This window comes from Bombus bifarius, unplaced genomic scaffold, assembly GCF_011952205.1.
Source record: "Bombus bifarius isolate JDL3187 unplaced genomic scaffold, Bbif_JDL3187 scf7180000008006, whole genome shotgun sequence".
Lineage (NCBI taxonomy): Eukaryota > Metazoa > Arthropoda > Insecta > Hymenoptera > Apidae > Bombus > Bombus bifarius.
The window spans coordinates 484,225-507,149 of NW_022884384.1; the positions used below are offsets into that span (position 1 = coordinate 484,225).

Genomic DNA, 22,925 nt, shown 5'->3' on the forward strand with positions numbered 1-22,925 from the left:
TTGAATTCTCTAAAAATACAATTATTCTATTATTATGTAAAAAACAAATAAGGCATACGAAAATATGAAAATAGAAAGAGGTTTCTGATGGAAGTTTAAGAATTTGAATTCTACCATCAACCTACCATGCACTTAAGAAAATCTCCACCAAAATCACCTTTTCGTCTGCTAATTTAAAGAAAACAACGAAACGAATTCAACGTTTTAACGCGCTTATCGAGGATTTCTACAACGCAAAAGAACGAAATGAACGACAGCCTGATGTGCAACTTAGCTATAAATACATTCATGAGCATTGCATCTTCTTCGAGACTCATTATTTATATATAACTTGTTAAATACCGTAATGGATTACGGTGCAACATCAGCGTTCTTTTGCACCAACGCCAGCAATTATTTTCTCATCTTCACCGTCGTCATTACTACGTGTACATATTTTATTTTTCTTCTCTTTTCGTTTGTTTTCTTCTTCTTATTTTTCTTTCCTTACGGGAGAGCGACTACTTCTATCACGGGCGTCGTCGAATCGCGAACGAGCCACCGAGATCATCAAAGTCTCGCAACTTCAACAACTTCTCGCGTCTTTCGCGATTTCCACCGGCTCTTCGGCTCGATCGCAAATACCTTTTTTTCAACACCTTTGATACGCAAACGCGAAGAAAAACGACGACAGTGTAAAGTAGTTTCGAGGACGAGCAAATGCGATCAGTGATAGGAAATTTATCTTGAAACATGGTAAATGAAACCATAAAATGACATAAAATAATAATACAGGCACATAAACACATATATTATCGGTGTCTATATCGAATATCTATATCGTTGGCAATGCTAGCCATCTATCGATGACAGCTTATCCTGCAAATAATCCGTATCGAATGGATTCGTTAAATCCCCGATATCGCGTAACAATCACAAGGTCCAAATATCGCTATAACTAATTTACAGCGAATCCTGTGGCCGCAATATACGTGCACGAGTAAAACATGGAATAATTTCGACCTCATCGTTGGCTAGAGTTACGATACATCTACACAATAATTAGGCGAACGTCCATCAAAATAATATTTGCACCATGTATGCTGTATCGGAACATCATAAATGGAGTGGAACTTACAGTGATCCGCAATTACGTATTTTCGTATATAATTAAATCATAGTGTCAAGACCATAAATAACAATAAATCTCAATTGACGATTTACGCGATATTTTATTTCCATAACGCGTATCGCTTATGATAATTACCGACTCTTATTTATTATTAAGCAACCATTGCCATATACAAATTACCAAACATTAGAAACCTACAAAAACAATCCCAAACCATCGAAAGAAAATACACGAGATTAATTATAAAGTCCAATTATTTCAACCAAACCCTTCAGATATATATTCAAATATATTCAACGACCGTATAAAATACTCCGTTCCTTGTTATAAAAAAAAAGAAAAAGATTCACGTTCCCCCTACCCTAAAACAAAACCTGTAACATTTCCGAGCGATAAAGTGAAAAGCCAACCCGACTCTCTCCGTTCGCATGGACAAATGGACAAATGGAAATATGGAAATATAGAAAAATAGTAAAATGGAAAAATGGAGAAGAATAGTCACCAATGTTTGTCTTGTCGTGAGTTTCGAAGCGCGGTAGAGCGATAACCGAGGCCAGTAGCCGGAAGGAAACAGCGCGGTGTTACCATTCATGCCGAGTTCCTGATAACGCTCGATCGTAGGATGCTCGCGAGCATTGACGCTGCTGCCGTTTTCGATAGAGCTCTGTGCAGCGAGTGGAGCGGACTCGAGCCTGGTCGGTTTCTTACGCGCGTAGGTAACGGAGCACGCGCGCCACAAGCGAAACAGAGAAGGAAGGAGAGCCGGTCAAGTGATAAGGAAGTGACAAATTGTCTAGCTAGACGAGAACGCTGTCGCCGTGGGCCGTTTACGAGCGAGCTGCGAAGCCGCGCAAGAAATGATTTACGGACGTTTAATAGGCAGAGTGTAGAGGCTAAGTGCGTTAACGTCGCCGGCGAAGAATACGGTGTTGCTAGACGTCTTTGCGTTTCTTAGCGAGCTACAAGCAACGATTGTTACGAAGTAGAATCGCCGTGAATGCAGTTTCTGCGAAATTTCACTACCGTGATCTACTAGAGAATTTTCGCGACTTCGATATAGTTAATTACTCGGCTAGAATTTCGTTTAATTTAGCATGCGTTACGGTCCAACAGCAAAGAAACTACTTTAACTTTGCCTACGATACGTACGATGGTATGTAGCTTAGATATAGATATTTTGATAAAGATCGTGAAGAACGATTGACATTTTAAAGAGTAGGGTTAACATTCGTCGTAAGTGACAATTTCATTTGAATGAAATGAAAATAATATTTTACGTAGACTTTGGATAGAAGCAATTTTGATATGGGAGAAACATAATCGAATATTTGGTTAGAATGCACAACGGAAGATACAATGAAAGTAATGGGGATTTATAGACGTGGGAACGTTATAGATTCTGTGTACGATCAATGACGAAAGAAGAAATCACTATCGCGCACGATTACATGATTCATAACGGTCATCAAAGAAGACAGTAACGTTGTTCGTCATCTCGGATAATTTGTCTCGTGTGTAACTACAAATTGTTGGGACACAGCTAATCGAGGCTAATAATTTTGCGGCTCTTCCAGCGTTTCGGTAGTCATGCAATTAGGCTGATTGTCCCGTCGTTTAATCGGTCTATCCTTCTTTCGGAATGGTTAACATTTGAATCGTTCAACTGTACTATTTTTCCACGTGTTCGTGAAGTATGCAACGAAGGCAAACATTTGTCGAATGTCTAGCGCGTAGAAGCAAGTAAAGCAATTCTATCATCTTCGTGTAAAAACGCGAGAGAAAATTCTTGTCAAAAGATTACTATAAGTCACAGCTAACGTAACTGCTGCGCCAATATAGATATGCACATATTTCTAAGCCTAACAGACTTCAAGAACTAAAAGTTCCACGGTCCCGATGGTAACAAAGAAACGAATCTCAGTTGCGCAATTTCCATTCCACCGCTCTTATCTCAAACTACGACTCCATCGATCGACATTTTCGCACGAAGAAAAACATTTTCACGAATGGATCGACCACGAACGAGAACCGGTCGCACGTTCTACCGTAGAATCGGTTTTCCCGCGACGTCGCGTCGGTCGCGTCCATTCAGCCGTGCCAAGCGGTTGCGTAATCATTCCACTCGGCAGGCGAATGCACTACGAGATTACGGCTGATAAAAGCGTGTTGCATTCGCGAGGTCAGTCGACCGCTTTTATGAATGAAAATTTATATTATTCGCTGGCAAATCGCACCCGCTCGTTCGCTCGCTTGCGCGTACGCCATGCGCTTCGTCGTTCTCTCGTTGGAACACGTAGGTGCTCCAACCTTTTACCAGTAGTGTACGCATATATTTTGTACATTCGACTACCCTTTCATCCACACATTTACCAGTTACATCTGTTTCATTTTTAAATAGCAACGCCATAAATTCGTATAGTCGTATTCTATAATAGTTGCTCACACTGTGTAAGAGTCGTCCTAAGAGTGAAATAACAACACTCCTCGTCTTCTATCCTTTCCGCAAGACGAACAACGACACGATCGAAGGAAACGCAACGGGGGTCGTCGCGAAACTTACAGGGTCGCCACGCAAATCCATTTAGCTCAAGTTTATCCCTTACGGAATAATCGTGTAATCCGGCAGCGACGTTCAATTAAATCAGTTTCAAAGTTGCGCGTTGGTATAACTCTGACTCATAATTTAATCCGAATCAGCCACCGGGAATATCCGGCCACGTTCCGTGTAGAACAAAACTCGAACTCTTATAAACGGTGGCCGCACGCTCTCGCGCCGTGTAATTACGAATATCGAATGGCTGATAGGGGAAGGGTCATAGGAAACGTGACGAGAAAACTTCTTTTTCCCAGCGGATCGCTGCCTGTACGGACGTACCAATTTTCAACCTACCAGCTACAATTTCTATCTAATTTCATTCTTCTTGCCATCGATGTCTTTGATTTTCCTGCACCGGAATTCTCTGTAACGTTCTCGTCTCTCGACCTGCCTTTAAATACGCTGTTCAACACTCTACCGATTCCTGATTTCGTCAATTTTCTACGATCTATCGAGAGAAAAGCTGTGAATATACAGGGGTTCACGAAAGTATTCCAACAGTCGTAGATACCTTTTACGAATATATTGTGCGCCTTTTACCAACTATTTTCATATTTCATTGTACATAATGTACGGGAAAAAGTCTTCTACGATAAATATTCCAATACCTTCGTGCATAGGAAGTGTCACAGAATCGTGTGAATTATCATAGAATGAAAGTTACTTTCTACAAACAGAAGAGTAAAAGACGTTGTATATTAAGTGGATACGGACGAACGAAGCCAAGCATCTTCGTATTTCACGAGTTACGATACAACAAGAGTTTGTAATACAAGCTAACGTGTATCTTTCCGGTTTTCTTATATTCGTATAACGATTAGCAAAATTACTCTCTCGAAGAACGTACGAATAAATAGACGTCAGTTCGATGAGTATCGCTTCGTGCGATCATGTTCAAATGTACCTTGACAACGAACTTTGTAACAGACGATAGCGGTCCTTTTCATTTAGGTTCTCGTGAAGCATCGTTCCTTGTACCTTACATCTCTTCCATTCATTTGACAACGTAAAGGAACTTTCAAGCATGTCCTCTTAACGCAGCGTGTAACTCGGCGATCTAACCTATTGTTATACGAAACAAAGGAACTTGAGATGAAGGGTATTCTTTTTCCAACCACGAGACATGTACGTAAAAGTTCATGAATATTAAATCACCTCAACCCTTAAACGACAACGGGATCAGTGTCTCCATGATCCCAATTTTACTTTGCCTGTGTCATTTTCTAATCTCTTTGCATCCATTTACATCGTTGCTCGGTGGGCTACTAACTCAAAGAAATTGTTTCTCGTAGCACGTAAGCTACTTTACATCGGAAAATTGAAACAGAACTTTGATCGCAACTAGGGTTTCAATTGCAATTTTCAGCAAAGATTTTTATAAGACTTTTAACGAGATCTTTCGATCCTTGAAAAAAGTATTTCCCAATTGCTAATTTACCTTGTGATCGAAGCAAACAATTTTCCAACAAATTTTCAATTTTTCTCTGTTTTTTTTTTTTTTTTTCAAAAAGAAGTAGGTAACGATGGTGATCGCAATCTTCTTTCTGGGCCACGACACCCTCGAGGCTAACGGGATATGAATTTCCGTTCGACGGTTCGTGTCGACCACAAAATATCGATTGGTCTGATCGCGCGACCATCGCGTACAACTCTCATCAGAATTTCATTACGCGTAAACCCCATGACCAATTTCAGGTCATGTCTTCGGTATACCTCGAACGATCCACGAATGGTTCATGCGCTTGGTTCACGATCGGCTGACAACCTATAGAGAACCGCGCCGATATCAAGGCGTTCAATAAGCTCACTTATCGACCTCGCGCGATATAAGCAACCATTAAACGTAATTATCCTAAAGTATTAGTTCGACGTTAAATGATAAGTCATCGTAATTGTCTGTTGAATCGCGACGTCTATTCCTGTAGGAGATTATAAGCTGCGTACGATAATTTCGTGCTATAACGAAAACGAATAGCGAAGAAACTGAAGAACTCGATTGGGTGTGGAGTTTAATTAAGTTTTAGCAAAAATGGAGGGCGTTCCGCGACGTAGGTAGCGACTAAGTAGATTTACCATATTTTGCACGGCCAGTAGGTTTGGAACTATGGGCCTGACTTGTATGCGAAATATGCCGATCTCCACATATCGCGCTAAATTATAACGTAGAGAAGTGGACCGATAAATAACATATTGAGGTTCGTTAGTTCATAAATTGCTTACGTTACCATCTCACAGCAAGCTTAGATATAGGATAAGACTTAAGAACCACGAGTACCGTACTTTATGATTATCGTACGAATAAATTTATTGTAATTTAATATACGCGATCGACTAGTTCTTCACTTTTCACTTACAATTAACTATGTAATTTAAGCTGCGTTCTACGTCATGAATAATTTTAGTTCCAACGTCATGTTCGATAGCGACTCCAACGAGTAAATCAGGATGAATGCATCGAACGAATAATCGTGCGATACTGGCAACGCACGATGTTAGGTACTTTCGAAAGAAAGTTTCAAACATCGGTCGAATAAACGAGACAAGTAGAGAAAAACGACATTCGCGCAATCTCCAAAGGCTCTAAGAACAAAACCCTGTAAAATAATTTAAGACGGTGATTTTAGACGAAGCGGCGTTAAGAAGTTAATTCGGAAAGCGATATCGGTCGAAATTACACGCTTGCGCGGAATATAGACAGAGATAAGCTTTGCATAACGTCACTCTTTTTTTAACGGGCGTCCAAAATAACGTAATAGGTGAAAAAAAAGAAAGGGATATCGCTGACCCACGAACTTTATTGCGATCGTAAAAATCATACGGTGGCTAAAGCATACACAGTGAACACATCTGGTGGATACAGAGAATTCTTGAGCAAACTCAGCATGAGATCACTGTGAATAGGTGAACTTACGATGACGTTCGTTCTCCATGGAAAAGAAGTAAACCGCCCCGTACAACCGGATCGGGAAATTGTCGCGAGATAGCAGGATGTTCCGCGTTTACGACGAATAAACGGGGCTTAACTTATTGTTAGTAGTGCGACAGTAGTAACATGGCGTGGTGCGCGACACCCACCTTCTTTATCCTTCTCTTTCTCTGACAGTTCCCACTCGCGAGCAAATATTTTCATATCCCCTGCAGTCCGAATGAAGAGCACAACCTGCAATAAACCGAACAGTTACATCCGCTGGGTTAAATATTGATTTTTCCATCGCAGATGTAAAACATTCTGCGTTTTAATTCTGTTTGTCTTCTTTCCTCGCCCGAACTACAATTTCAGATCAGAAATACGAAGTAACAGCGGAAAAATAAAATGTAGATGTTGAAAACGTTGCTAGTTACACAACGCGAGTTATAATACGTTACGGTTGTTTCCCAATTATTGGCATGTGATCATACGTTCGTAATTTCCACTGGATAATGGCTTTCTATAAAATTGCCTTTAGAATGACGTAGAATCTGACCAAAATGTTATTAATTATCTTGACTGTAGGTACTGAAAGAAATTTGAGCACATCAGAGAGATATATGAAATTAATTTGATTTTTTGTAATTCCGTAGCTTTCCAAATATTAAAATACAAATGTACATCGAAAGATTCGCATCCTCTATTAAAATAATAATATTAAAGCATTCGCTCTGCTTTCAGATTTACACTAACCTGCTTTCATAATATTCCTCGCTCTCGAATATATAATAATTAGAATTTCATACATCGTGCGTATTTTCAATCACAACATTCGTGATCAATATTTTAACCCTTTCACATTTGCAGATCAGACACCTCGCAGTGTAATTTCGTTTATGCGACGCTACGAATGAAATACCTCGTGTTATTTAATCTTCGATGTGCGCAACTGGATATTACGCGAATATTAACTGAATAAGAATATTAAGGAGATCCATTGTTGACAACATAAAATATCTCGCATTTATTATCGTTAATCCTTTTGCGGACGAAATATTTCATGTACTGACTTTTATTCGAATCTATGGATACATCGTTAATACGCGGTCGTAACTACCTACTTGCACAATAACAAGATCGTCTACCTTACTGAACGTTATGTATTTTCTTATATTGTACTATTTTTCTTTTATCTCTCCTATTTCTCTCATAATAATTAATTCGGCAAACATCGTTTAAAATATCGTTTCCGAAGCTTAAATTTAAAAAAAATGCATTAAATAAAGTATGCATTAAGTAAGTAGCTTTATTTGACTGGTGAAATCATTTAATGGAATTAACACAGGTGACTTTCGGTATAGAAAAGAACTTGCTGCTCGTATAAAACCGTTACACGACGTTTTTTATGTTTTATTAAAAAGGATTTGCGTGTAACTTTAGGACACGACGCGCGAACTAGATTCTATATTAGATACCATAACTTAGCCGAACCTTGGCAGACTACATATGAACCACATAGAAGCTCGCGAGTATCACGTTTCTCCATTTGCTCGCGAATGCCGACGGTATACCCACGTTTCTGCCATCACATTTGTACGAAAATTATTACCACAAGCCAATTTACACCGCCAGACGGTTTAATACCAAAATTTTCATATTATCCGATGTTGTATTTTAATCCTTTATTCGCTTTTCGTGCATTATAATATTATTCCGAGTATGTACACTGTTATGTGCATGAGCTTACTACGCCATATTTTGCAAAGTAATTTCTAACCAGTAACTAGTCGTGTCTCGTATAAACAACACCCGGACGACACTGTAATTTTTATATGAAAGTAAATAGCACCAACGAACATCCTCGGTCTACGGATAACAAACAGACGACCGACTGTTCGTAAACTGTTCTCGAGCATCGACAAGGACGCGCCTTAAGACCAATCGTTTAACATGACAACGCCCCCAACGAACAATTACATGTCTCTATTAGGCATCTAAACTGGAAGAACCTAAGGGATCGCTAATTATTTCGAGCGGCTAAATTTACTCTTGGAATCCTCGTATATGCAGGCAGGCAGGCAGCCAGCCAGCCAGTCAGCCAGCCAGCCAGCGTTTCTCGTTTCGTGGCATAGCGAAGTTGCAGGTAATATTGTTTACGGTGCGAAGTTAGATTAGTCTTGTAATAACGGTACGAAACGCGGGAGCTACACGCTCGCTCGCCAGGGGAATTGAGCTTTCACGACACCGACGATTCCCATGGTAACGATCGAATGTGACCACCAGCCAGCCCCTGTACGTGGCGTGCATCTTGGTCCACTGGGTTGGTCAATAATTAAAGGGAACCCCACAATCGTGCAAGTGAAACGAGACACCCGGTGCACGTGATCACTACTGGTTTACATGTACGTGTATATGCGTATATGTGTACGTGTGTATGCGTCACGCGATCATCTACCGTATTGTTTCCTCAGCTGGACTTCGCCAAGACTGTTCCTTAGGACGCGATCGATGTACAATTTTCGTTCCGTTCATTACTCGGCTCGAGTGTCTCTCCTGGACTATTACACCGAAATGAAAATTGCAATTGTTAATGCATGGAAAATTAGAAAAGTGGCGCGGCAGTTGGTTGGCAGTAATAATTCGAGTACAGGTATACGTTCGATGGTGACTTGAAAAGTGTATAGAAGAATTATCTTTCGTCGGACATGTGAGTAATTTGGTGGAAAATTGCTGAGAGGTTGTTGTTAATAATCGACCTCTGGAAATAGATTAGCCTTTAATTCGTCTGGCATTACCCGTTTCTTTGAATTTCTTCTCGGCTGTTAATTAAATGCTACTGGATAAAGATTAGCTATCCAGCTCTTTCTGCTACAACTACATCGATGTTACGAATATCGTTTTTTGTATCGTTTTCGAACCACGTTTAGAAGCTTTTTCCTTCCGAAGCAAAACTCTTGGTCTTAGAAAGATTTTTGAGAATAGAATAGTTAAGTCCTCGTTATCCAATGTATTGGGTTGGAAACTAAGTGATTGCGGATTTTCTCAATACCATCTGTTGACAAAAGATTCGTCGCGTGGTTGCCGCCTATATACGGCGCTCGTACCTGCAGGTCATTTCGTGGATGTCGCCTATAAACGATGCTCGTACCCACGGGTCATCTCGCGGGCAAGTAAGCAGCACCCGAAGCGAAAGGGTTAAATGTCAAGGGAATCTCATTCATTCAACCAAAACGCTATATATGGCTTTCAATAGATCGTGTCATACCTACGTCAATTTCTAGCTCCATGACATCGACATTCCTCGATTCTTCGATATCTCTGCCAACATTCCACGACAAACTGTTCCACTCGAGTCGCTGCCTTATTCGTAATTTATTCGCTTTGTACACCAAACAGTTCAAAACATGGGTGTTATTACGTTACAAATTCTCCGATGTAATCAATTCATGACAGATCGATAATTTTTAATCAAATTTCGATAAAAGATATTTTACTATCAAAATATATCTACCAATGATGTTTTTAAGGAAACAGTATCAAATTGTAAAATACGTTGCTCGTAATCGTATGACTCTGTCAAGTATCGATGAACGTGCAATTAGCGTAGAATGTTCCATTTGAAATAGATTAGAGATCAATTCGTATTTTGCTGAATGTACACACAGACAATTGACACTAATCAGCAACTCTATTCTTCCTTGTTACAATAGATCCGTTTTGAAGAGTATAAAAATTCAACGAGCCGAAATAGATACGATAATTTATCATATTGCGTAGAATGTTTTATCAGAATCGTTATCTGTCGGTTTATCGTTCTCCTTTAGCATCCAATTAGAGAACATATCGAAATTAATTAACTATGTACAAACATGCAGAAGCCAGTTGACTTTTTGCAGTCTAGCCTATCATGGTAAATGACATCACAGATCACTCTTTCTTCTACGATCTCCATGTAACGAAATAAAATAAAATAGGAAACTTTTGTCTGAATCTAAAAAATGCAAACACGTTACAATTTAATAGAAGACGTAGTATCGATAGCAACAAGAACGATGCTAATTAAACGGAAGAGATCGGCAGACAGGGAGAAACAGATTCGATCGGCGTAGATTCCCGGCATGAAGTTAGATTAATTTACGAACATTCTTCTGCGCGCAGTTTAATTAAACTTACACACAAACCGTAGGCAAGGTTTCTCGGCTCAGTCGCGCGCTCACGGTTGAATAGCGATCGAACGAGCGAACGTATGAACTTGTTGCTGCGCGACGCATCGTTTTCACTTCGCCGGAGCGTCGTACACAACACGAATTACGGCCCAACTTGATTATCCGCGACGCTACTTGCAGCAATTTCACGGCAGATTCTGAACGAGCATGATTTTTGCTTTCTACCGTCGGCTGAACCGAGGAGATCGAATTATTTCCGGCCAAACGTTCGTTTACCCGCCGTTGGAAAAAGTTATTCGCGATGAGATATAATATCCTACGTTTTTCTTCGATATGCTCGAGTTTCGAGTTTTCCAATTTCGTATTTTATCGCGAAAAACTGGCGAAATATAATGCAACGAACCCGTGTTTCCAAGAATACGTTTTTCGTTATTTTTACGCGAACTGGAAGACGTAATTCGATGTAGCAAACGAAGCTTCGATGAGACATCTTTAAGGACCTTTTTTTGTGACGAAGCGACTTGTACTCTTGCAAAAAGGAGCCCGTATATCTTAAACCATTCGTGGAAGTAGAATGTAATTTGTAAATTAGAACATATTAGAAAATATTAATTGAGACGTGAATCGAGGTGTACACGAATAAAATGGAGAATTGTCTGTTAAGATGACGATTACGTATAGTGTTAAAACAACGTGTAAATGCCTTACTTATGAGGTAAGACTATCGCGAGGTAAGAGACGTAGGCCATATTTGCATATTATTTATTACGAAAACTTGAATTTATGTAACTTTAGCTTCCTTCGAATAATTCATTTTCTCTTTGAAAGCAAATTGCGTAACGTATCGACATTCTTGTTACAGGACTAATTCACCCCAATGATTCGTCCCAACAAGTACGTCATTTATTGATTTATCTTCTAAGTTTTTTTTTCAATAAATCGATATTTAAATCGATGTTAACAAAAACTTTCAAATTCTAAAGTACAAACTGAAATTTCTTAAAAATACTTTACGATTCTACTTTTATCATTTTGACGAAACAAGTGTACAAACGATCCAAACACGTATAAACGAGGTTGGAACGCGATACGTTAGTTGCTTAAATGTGGACGTAATGTCGTGATATTGCTCGATACAAAATGAAATTTCTTAACGAATTGTCAACCACGTTAGACGATGTACGACAGTCAGCGTTGAAAGACGCTCGCGAAATCGCAGCAGCTAAAGGTTGAACGAATTTGCGCGAACAATTACATGACAATAGGTTACAATCTCTACTACTCAACGCTTTGAATGCGAGTGACGTAGATTCACGTATCTGTAACCTTACGATTGAATGCGGGAGAATGCAAATTTACGTCTACTACGGACGCTTCGTTCTACCTATGATGTCGTTCTTCTAACTTTCTCTAAACTATTTATTCAATTACCAGTCCCTAATCCTCTCATGAAATTACAAACAAAATGTTTAAGAAATCTTTCTAACTGCTATGTAATAATTATACAATGGTGTACAGATACTTTTTGTATCTCACTGTATATTCATTTCGTGCAATAGAAAAATTCAACGCGTCAGTGTAAATGTACTTACACTAATTTCGCTAACGGACATAATTGAACGCAAATAGAACTATCGACTGTAACAGGACAGCCGTATGCATTGTTTGACGATGTTTCAACAGCTAAGTAGGGATCAGAGTTTCTCGAGACAAGAGAGCTGGTAATGTTGTACTAGCTCGAAACCATTACTCGCTAACCGTATAAATTATTTGCGAGCAGTTATTCAGACGGAAAAGAAGCACGTAGGCAGGAAGAGTCCTGAATGATTGATGCGGTAGAGCCGGCCAAGACTTAACGCCAACGTGTGTTAAATGTAACGGCTATGCTGTTCAACGGACGTTTTAGCGCACTACCCTTTGATCCGGTAGATTCCGGTAGAATATTACAGCATCGACGTACGACTATAAAAGATATCGAAGCGATATTATCAAACTTAAATGCAAACTTCAGCACTAATTTCTCGTTGGAAGAAAGTGAACAAGAAAGGTAAAGTTCTGACGAAGAACTTTTAATTTTAAGTGATAATACCGTAGAATTACGTGGGCATATAAGAAACGGTAATGACAGTAAATGTATGATATTAAATGGCAAGCAGATATTAAACACGCGTAGGATAATTATCAAATATCTTAGACATAAATTTCAATTTCACATATTCTACCGCAGAGTATATTATATTAAATAATAATATAGCGGATAATTATTCTTTAGATAATATCTTGGGTATTATTTGTTTTAACTCGAAATTATCCTATGTATACGTACGAAGCCGATTATACTAAATAACTAGGTACGAGTACCAACGTATAAGTAGCAGATGAGTATAGTAGTACGGTACAGGTGCGCGTACCAGCGTATCAAGAAATTATCAAACTTAACAATTGGAACTGTATGTAAAAATTTCGAACAACTTTTTCAGATATATGTAGTTCCACGGCGCGTGTAATTACTTTAGGAAAGGAACTCTAAAAGTTGATAGACTAAAGGTAAAAAGCAACTTGTTGAATGTTGCAGACGAGCGAGGTGCATAGCAATTTCCAGAGAAAGGATCAATTATTCGCCTCTGGTGGAGTCAAAGGTAGCAGAAGCAGCAGAAACTGCTTTTGGTAATAATGGTAAATTCTTACAGTAGAAAATGGTAACTCGAAATTGTGCAAATTTTTGCTCTTCCATATTCTTGTATGGTACGCTCGGCTTGCGAACCAGTGCCGGAAATGAAGTAAATTCTATGCAAAGCAGAGATGCCGGAAATTAGTGTGCATGTTAAATATCAAGGATTAAATATGACTTGTGGCCGGAAACACAAGATGGCGACTTCCTTTACAACTACTGAAAAATGGCACTTTCCAAAATTACCCAATTTCTTAACATACAATTTGATTCATTTTTCGAACACCTAAAGATGCATTTAACGCTAATCCCTACGTAAAATATCCAAAATGGAATACTTCACCTATTACGATGTACAGTATGCGAAACAAATCTCTGCTCAAAGTACATTTTTTTGATTTAATTCATCAAAATACGAACTCCGTATAGATATCCGCAATCTGTTACTCACTAGAATGTTCCATTCTTATAAGAAAGTTTATCAGTCAATAATCGTTACCATTGTGAAACTCCAACTAGAGTAGAATCCCATTTATCCGACCTCGGAGACAAGCAGTTCATATAATAGAAGTTCATCGATTCTGCCGGCTATCCACGACTTCTGATTCGAACAATAGTATCTCTTTGTGTTCAGATAAATGGATGGAACTGGATGTAATTTCGACAACGTCCGCATATGCTGAACGTTGAGAAGGTAAAGAAACGAACGATCAAAAACGGCACTAACAGTGAAAATTTTCCGCCACTCGCTTACGCGAACACGACCGCGAGAAATTCAACGCGATTACGTTTTCCTATGAAAATTCTCACGAGTGATTACAGCACGTCCTTCCGTGTACTAGTCGCGCTTCCTCGTTATCGGGATTTCTTGGACAGCGGCGCAATCAACGGCGCATACCTGCGAAATATTAATGCGACTCGTAGGAAACGCGTCGAGTCGGCCGACGAGCGATGTGCACGCACACACGGCAGCGCCTGTAGAAAGTGGCGCCAACAAAGAGGAACGGGGCGTTCTAGCGGCAATAAATCGGCACGAACCGTACGATAATAATCGATACCCGTTGCCCACATAACGAATCGATTTATACCGCCGTGTACCGGTACGTGATTTTATCAGGCGTCTATCTCTCTGCGATCACGCGACCGGAGCAAAGCTCTCGGCGTCTCTTCTTTCGGCCATTTCTACAAACTTTGACCGAACAAATAGAACTTTCCACCTGGTACTGTTATATCTCTTTCGGAATATCAATGTAAACTTTACATTTACTCTTTCAAACATATTTTTATGGCATTATGCAAACTTATTGTAATACAGCGATTGTATTTTGTAACGTTGGCAATAGCACAGTTTGTTCCTTTTTGATACAGCACGCGTTTGGTATATTGAAATACCGAATATGTAGATACGTGGAACGATCGAGTATCGGGACATCGATTAACGGAAAATTTGGGGATGGTCTGTTGTGACGATGTGGTGACGAGGAGAGTGTGACGTTTAACGCCCCCCTCCTTTCCCCGACTCTTATATGTAATATACGAGGCAAGTAGAGCGTGAGTTTCGTGGATTCTGCTTCTTGTTTCCCCAGCTATCTTAATAGCGTGGCTGTTTACTTGCACAGTGTGCACCGCTCGTTTGCATGCTCGCATTAACTTACACGGCGAATTGCCTTGACGATTATTTAACGCGATCTTCAACGTAAACAGGCTACCGTATCGTCGTGCAAACGTGTATTTGCATCGGTATGTTCCATTCAGATTGCTTCGAATAACGGCCAATGCGAAACAAACTCGAAACAGGCTCGAACGAATAAGTACACGTTCTGCTTATATGAAGCACCGATCGTCTATCCAATGGATTATGCAATGTTGTTGCAGTTATGTATACTTTAATCTCTTGTATAATAGGAGTGGTTGTCGCATAGTACGTATTTTCGAGAGAACGATGAGAAGAGAGAAAAATCATTATCCATCTTTCAGTCGTGAAAAATTCATTCGCGAAGAGTAAAAAAAGAAGAGTAAAAAGAAAAAAAAGGGAGAAAGAAAGAAAGAAAGAAGCAATAAAGATAATAGAGAGAAAGGCACGTAAGTTAAACGTATGTAAATTTATCTTTCTATGGAATCTTCGATTTCAGGTAGTTCTCTTTCTTTACACACAGATAAGATAAAAGATGTGTAATTTGTAAAATAATTCTGGAAAAGATAGTTTCTTGTACAGGTGGAAAGGACAGAGCAAACACGTGTACAGATACGCTACGAAACAGATGAATAATAGTTCGAAGGAATTCTAATTTTTGTAAGTTTTAAGGAAGCATAGGTTTATCGAAGATAAAGCAGTTATCTCGAGAGGAATGATTTTTATATGTAATTTATTTTTACCAGTAACTTCTGATAAGGAAAAACATCATTTTTACATGTAACGTATTTCGAACAAGTATCTTTGATAAAAGAATAAAATATCTACAAGTACGTTTCAATTTCTATCTAAAACCAGTGTAATTATTTCCCTCGCGGAAACGTATTTTTCCACTGTCGACGTCGTAGAAAAATGGTGGCTGCTACGGAACGTTCCTCGAAAGAAACTTACGACCTCACGATCGATTAATCTCGCGAAGTACGATCATTTCTCGAAATTGATGAACAAGTATCGCGATGTTAAACCATATGAACTTGCGGGCAAGAAAACCGATTCGATTCGCGTCGATTTTTCTCAACTACTTTTCTTTAAAGAAAAATAGTTCCAGATATATAGCGAAGCAAACATCCGATATCGGTTCTATAGGAATATTTGAAAGCAGGATGCAAAGCACAGGAATCTCAAAGTCTGTTCTACTTGAAAAGAGTCTCTCAAATCGATCAGAATACGCGTGTACGTGTGTACAAGTCTGCAGGTGCACCGCGAAGGAAATGAATTGCAGAAACTTGGAGAAGAACAAAGTTTGTACCGTGATACCTTTCCATAGGGTAGAAACTACTTTCATCGAGAATTCCTGCAATTTCGTATCCGAGGTAAGTGGATCTGATAGAAGAAACTTATAAATAAATCAAATATTCGATAAAAATAATCGGAAAGTATATTCGCTTGGGCAATTGTGTAGCTTACGAAAGTATTCCAACGTTGGTAGAAATGTTCTGTAAATATATTACGCGTGTTGCACGAAACCTTCTGAAATTTCAATAAAATCCCTCTATAATAAATATCGAGTGTGTAACTTTATGCGAGATTTCAAAACGTCGAATAGAACTCTTTTTTTTTAAATTGACCGATTTATGAAGAGCAAAACAAGCAAAACAGAACGTATAATTAATCTATGTACCGTGTAATCTACCGCTTTACGATCAAAAATAAATATCTCAATGTGCAATCAATGTCTTCGAGTATTTCTTATCGTGGTCTATTCTGAGATCTAATATTTAATATAGCGTAAAGTTACGCTATAGAAGGACTTTATTCAAACAAAATTACTAACTCGTTGGATTTGTCTGTCAAATATCTCAAACATAGCTTGAAATATAATTATTATTCCTAATTAATTTCGTTAAAGCAAGTTTTAATTATCATAGTTTTTTTTGTTAATTAACATGCTTGGAACGTGTAATCCAAGCTCTCGAATACCGAAACTCCCGCTGAAGAGTATAATAATATAATATAATATAATAGGGAATTACATATAATAGGAAACTCTAAAAATGTGCAAATTTTTTCAATGCGGTAACGAGGATTGAATTATTTCTCTGTGACGTTTGATATCACCAAGTACGACAAAATTTCAGTTCGTTTCAACGCGTACCATTTTGTGAATTCTTACGTGATCATTAATCATTCCTATATATCATTTTACGTTGTATTATTCGTGTTTGCACTTCCACTTTTATCAAAAGATCGGGAAGCTTAAATAAGTTAAATCGAGAAGCGCATTGTTTCGTCGAACAACCTCAAGATCGACTAAGATTCTAAGAAACCTTCCTGTCACAAATACATTATAGCAAATCTAATCGCAATTAACTGCGTATATCTTATTTAAAGATAAAGTTTCGTATAACCTTCGTCAAAACGATCTGGATAAAAGAATAGATAAAAATCACTCGCGATATCTATAACTCGAAGAAAATGTATTTCGCTGTAATCGCTCATACCTTGAGGAATCCTACATACGTTTTTTAATCCTACTGCTATCTTCGAAATTTTCAACTTTCAATGTTTCAATGGTATTCGTTACTTTCATTTCGTAATCACCAAGAAAACGATACTTGTACCGACTAGAAGAGCAATTTATCGTTTGGTTGACGCTAACTTTACCAGGCCTGGTCAAAAGACCGGTCTAAAACTTTATCAATTTAAAATTGTATATTCATTGTTGTTTCTTTCGTTCGTCTATCTTTATGTCAATTCTTCGTCTGACATCTGACAAGGCCTGGTAAAGTTAGCGTTAAGGTCGCGAATATTCTAAATAAAATATTGCCACAGAAGGGGAAGCGAGAAACGTCGCGATAATACAAGATACTTTAAATTGTTCTCGATTCCTTTGCTCCAGAAACTCTATTATAATCCTACCACGATGTAGAACGAAGCATTTTCTGGCTGGTGGAAATCATTTTTAGATCGTCGAGGGCTCTCCATTTCGCTTGGCACTTCCACCGCACTACCTAAGACAGAACTAACAACCGGTATACGCGGCCGCAAAAATGTTGCATAAATCCCGAGGGAGGAATCCCTAGATTCCTCGGGTCTCGTACATTAGGGGAAGGACATCGAACGTGCAGAAACTCCAAAAACTAGAGCGCTGTTGCACGAGGCGAGCAACTGTGAAATTAATTCGAATCGATTCCAAGGAGAACCAATGCTTCTCCGTTGTCTAGATCGAAACTTCCTTATCCGAATTCGAGTGTTCTATCGTGCGAATGGAATCGATCGGATACCGAAATTGAAAACGTTTTACCAGTGATACGATGCGATTCGTATTAGTGTCTTTCCTTTACAGACCCGTCTTTTACAACGACGCATCTTTATACAAACACGAAAGCTAATCTGCCGAACGCTGTGATCTTTATTTTGATAGAACAAAATGGATCATACGTAATTCGATAAAATAATATAAAACGGAAAATGTCGTGCATCCGTTGTGTCCTTATAAAACGAGAGAATCTTTTCGGACGACCTAATACATGGTAAACCATGTAACAAAATTGTAAGAGAAAAAATCCGCAACCTATAACTTTTCAATTTCGTAAAACATTTCAATTTTCAAACATTCCAATTTTTTAGTATTCAAATTTTTAAATATTTAAATTTTCGGTTCGCGTTTACAGCGAAACCATGTTGCAAGAGTACAAGGTTGTACGGGAGATACAATGTACTTGAATTACGATGTAAATTATCGTACGAGAGGATTCTAACATCGGATTTAAAATATAACGTTCGTCGCTTTCCCTTGCTAATAAATTTATCATCGGAGAATAGCATTTTAAATGTTGCTTCGACATACAGTATAAAACGTAAATCAACCAGGATGAATACAATGACGCAGAAACGCGATAAGACGCTGACAGTGTTTGCGAAGAGGCGTAAGCTGGCCGGTCGACTTTTCAAAATCAACTTAGCGGAGATTTATTTCATAAAGACCATGAAATTCCAGCGTTGCGACAAATTCTTATACGTGAGCGGGAGACCTTGCAGCTTAAGTACACTCGTAAGAAACGTGACCCACAGCGGCTATCGTTGGAACATCACGTGCGAAACGTTAGCATAAAGTAAGATACATGGGACAACGAGGGAGACAAATGGAGTCAATAGTTGTCAACATCGGAAACCCAAGAGGACGAGATTGTCCCTCGGCGCAGACTCGTTGCGCTATTTCAAGCTTTTCCTCTCTTAAGCACGATCTTAAACCCCGAGACCTTAAACTCGCGTGATTAAATTCGCGCAGACGATACGCGAACGCAAAGACGTTCGAACGATGCGTAAAAGTGCGATGTAACGATTGAAAGAACTTTATCACAACCATGTTATATCGTAAGAAGAGAAACTTTGTTCCGTTTACGAGTATTTCGGTAAAATCGTTGTTATTCGATTTTCTGATATTCGACGAAGAATTTCTATTAATTTATAATTCTCATTTTCTCGTAATAATTGAAATCAACAACAGAAAGAAACTCGCAATATCGTGGCGTAAGAAGCAAAGTATAAAATACGCCATCTCTGTATCTGTATTATGAAAAGAAACGCACGAACATTACCATTGGTGGAAGAAAGGCAAAGAAATTCGCAGAATTTCAATTAAAGAAACCCGTAAGAGTCTCGGGAACGAGCCAGGAGCGAGAACGGGACAAAACGTTAATCCACGAGAGAAAATAGCCGATAAGAAACGTAATACCGATCGTGGAGGGAGAAAAAGCAAACTTTCTACAACAGGATAAAGGGTGGCTTGACGGTAGTTACTCGGATGATATCAGAGAAGTTGTTGAAAATTTGAAAACGCGGTTGACTTACCTTATTCCAGAGCGGCAGTAATTGGCAAGATCCTTCCTTTCTGCTTTCTTCCCTTTTTGTTTGCTCGTCGTCCTTCGTCCAACGGTTCCTCTTCTTGTTCTTTGTTCACCACTCGAACAACTTTCGAAGGCGAACCGAAGAGTTCGAGGAACTAATACCTTTTGGTCGCGAAAGTTGCCCGGAATCTCAGACGGCCCGTAGAATTTTATTTCCCGTAGAATCGAAGGCCATTGTTTCCCGAGTGGTCTGACAATCTGAAACAAAAACGAAAACGTAACGATCGATTAGATTAGATTAAACGTCGAGCTACTTCAAATCGCATTGCGTAAAATTCGCCCTTCAAGAAGAAACGATCGTTCGATGACTAGGAAATTGTCTGTTTGCCGTTTAGTTATGCGAAATAAATCGTTTCAACAATAACCATGACACGTGACGTGATATTTTCATTGTCGCTGTTAATTGCGCGATGCTTATCGCAATGCTTGTTTATCGGATGAAAAATTTGCACATCGATGTATATGGTGGAATTTGCAAGTATAATGTCAAGTTAGACGGAAAGATGTTTGCGTTTTCTTTCAGACTTCGCTCTGTTCTATCGCGCTTGGAAAATCTGTAGAACGAATCAAGTAAAAGTAACTGAAACGAAAAGTTGAAATAACACGTGAGTTCGCGTTGATACTGAAATCGGAGTAATGAAACGAAATTACAGAAGCTGCTGATTTACGTGAAGTCTCGTTGTTCAGTTATCCTTCTAGTTGTACGTCGCCGAATATGTATCCTTCGAATGCAAAGCGTGTTCTTTAATATTTTCGAAAATTATCTCATATCTAAAAGCAGATGCAAATTTTTTCGAACGTTAAACTTCACCGCTTGCAAGAAATTCGACTTTAAAACGCGAACCAACGAATTTCCAAATATTTAAATTCACATTTAACGCGGAATCGTTGTCTAAATAGAAATATTTATGTTCCCTGTTTTTGTGATAACACGAGGCGTTCTCCGTTCAACATATACTTTCAATTTCTAATCTAAGCATCTTCTTAAACAAAAAGGAAGGCGTCTTTTAGGAGGGCATTAATTTACTATACAAACAACGTGAATCACGCAGAGGCTCCGCCTGTGTATTCAGTGCCGCCGGGAGAAAAATCTTGGTAAAAAAGTACGTGAGTATCTGCGGAAATCAGACGCGGAAGAAAGCTTGCGCAAACAGAAAGAGGGCAATTTCGTGCAGAGGTCGCGAAGCTATAAAACTCGAAACCCTTCGGAACGCTTCGTTTCGCTCCTTTCCAGAAACTTGAATTTTCGCTTCTATTAACATGCATGTTCGCCATACGCGAACCCTATGCTTCCAGATACGTGACAAGATATTTCCATCCAAATTGCAAGTTCTCTTTTCATCTTCTTCATAAATTCCATCACTTTGAAAAACATTTATTACGTAAATAGAAAAATGATATTGACCTTTGTATTACCATTATTGGCAACTAAAGTTGTCATTGTAGGAACGAACAAAGTCGAAGCGTTCTCCGAACCTTTGAACTGGATAAGGAAACGGAAGAAGCAACGATACCGACGACGCTACGCTAACGAAGCAAAGATAAAAATCAAACGAGACAATTAAAACGATTTTCGACGCGACGGTAAATGAAAGTCAGCGTCGGCAAACTTGCGAACGTAGTCACGCTCGAGCGTATTCAAGTATGCAAAGGAACAAGTTAATTAAGGCCCACCCAGAAAGCGCTATTTCCTTTTCTCTCGATGCTCAACGGTACACGATGGAAACGTGCCAAGAGGACGCGCACATAAACGTCGATTCGCTTTCCTTCCCTTTCGTCTTTTAACATCCCTGCTATGAAACTCGACCAACCTGCTGAATAAAACTGTATCCAACGTGCTCGGCCAATCACGAGATTCGATTATCCGCTGGCAATATACCGGTGCAAAATCTTCGATTTTGTTTTTCTGCGATCGAGCAAAGCATTTGAAAAGAATCGACACAACGGAAAAGAGAAGGGGACCTTGAGAACGTCGTGTCATGAGAAGAACGATGAAGGGATCGTAATTATGCAAATCGAAAATACGTGAGAACGAAGACAATGAAGCAAGCTCGGAACAAAGAGAACGTAAAACAACGTCGACTGATAATGAGATTAACGGTGTCGATTAAATTTCAATTCGACGAACGAAATTCCATTTTATGCGCGACTCGTCATCAAACTTCTCACGGATATCGATCCCATGGACAATGGCAGTGGCTTCCTCGCGGATCGATCAACGAGTTTCGTTCGTTACAAAAGAACAATGTCCCTTGCTGGAGAAATTCCGAACGGCTGGATAAGAAGTAAACGATCGGATGAAATTTGTCCATATACGCCGTGTACACGCAATTGCGACGGCACTTATCGACTGTTTCGATCAACTATATTTTATCAGAGATAGAATTTTCTGGATGAAGTAAATTCTAAAGGCAAAGACGACGAAAGTTTGACCACGAACGCGAGGATTAGAAGTTAAATTCGAATTCTCATCGAATGGAAATGTGGAATTTTGCTCTTTCGTATCCGCTCTTCAAACTTGTTCCCACGAGTTGTTAGCTTTTTAAGCACTCGTACGATGTATGGGAGCAAAAGCCGATAATCCCGAGGATTATAGGAATATAGGAACTTCCGAACAATTTATCGAATCGAAAATACTAGAACTTGCACGCGCAAAAACCTCGAATTCTTCGATGCAAGTTTCTTGTTTTAAGAAAAAATAACGACGTATAATAGCTAACATCGCCGTTTTAATAGGTAAAAATGTTTCTTCCTTTTTCATTTTCCTCTCTTTTTATTTCCCTGCAAGCGCTGCTTAGTCTTGCTGCTAAAAAATTTGCCGACATCCTCCGACGATCTCGGCTCTTTCTCTATCATTTCGCGTTTATGAAAGCACAGGGGAAACGAAGAAGAGAAAAACGTGGATAAAACCGTCTAGGGCTTCGCACCAG

The 22,925-nt window shown here is 39.1% G+C and overlaps 1 protein-coding gene across 3 annotated transcripts in view; it reads right to left on the minus strand.

Annotated features, from left to right (window-relative positions):
- The window catches only part of LOC117206424, a 138,222-nt gene that overhangs the window by 77,959 nt on the left and 37,338 nt on the right, over window positions 1-22,925 (minus strand). For all 3 annotated transcript variants that reach the window (XM_033445755.1, XM_033445757.1, XM_033445756.1), the window contains exon 3: window positions 19,940-20,193. The gene's annotated coding sequence lies outside the window, so the exon portion shown is untranslated. The remainder of the gene's footprint in view (window positions 1-19,939; window positions 20,194-22,925) is intronic.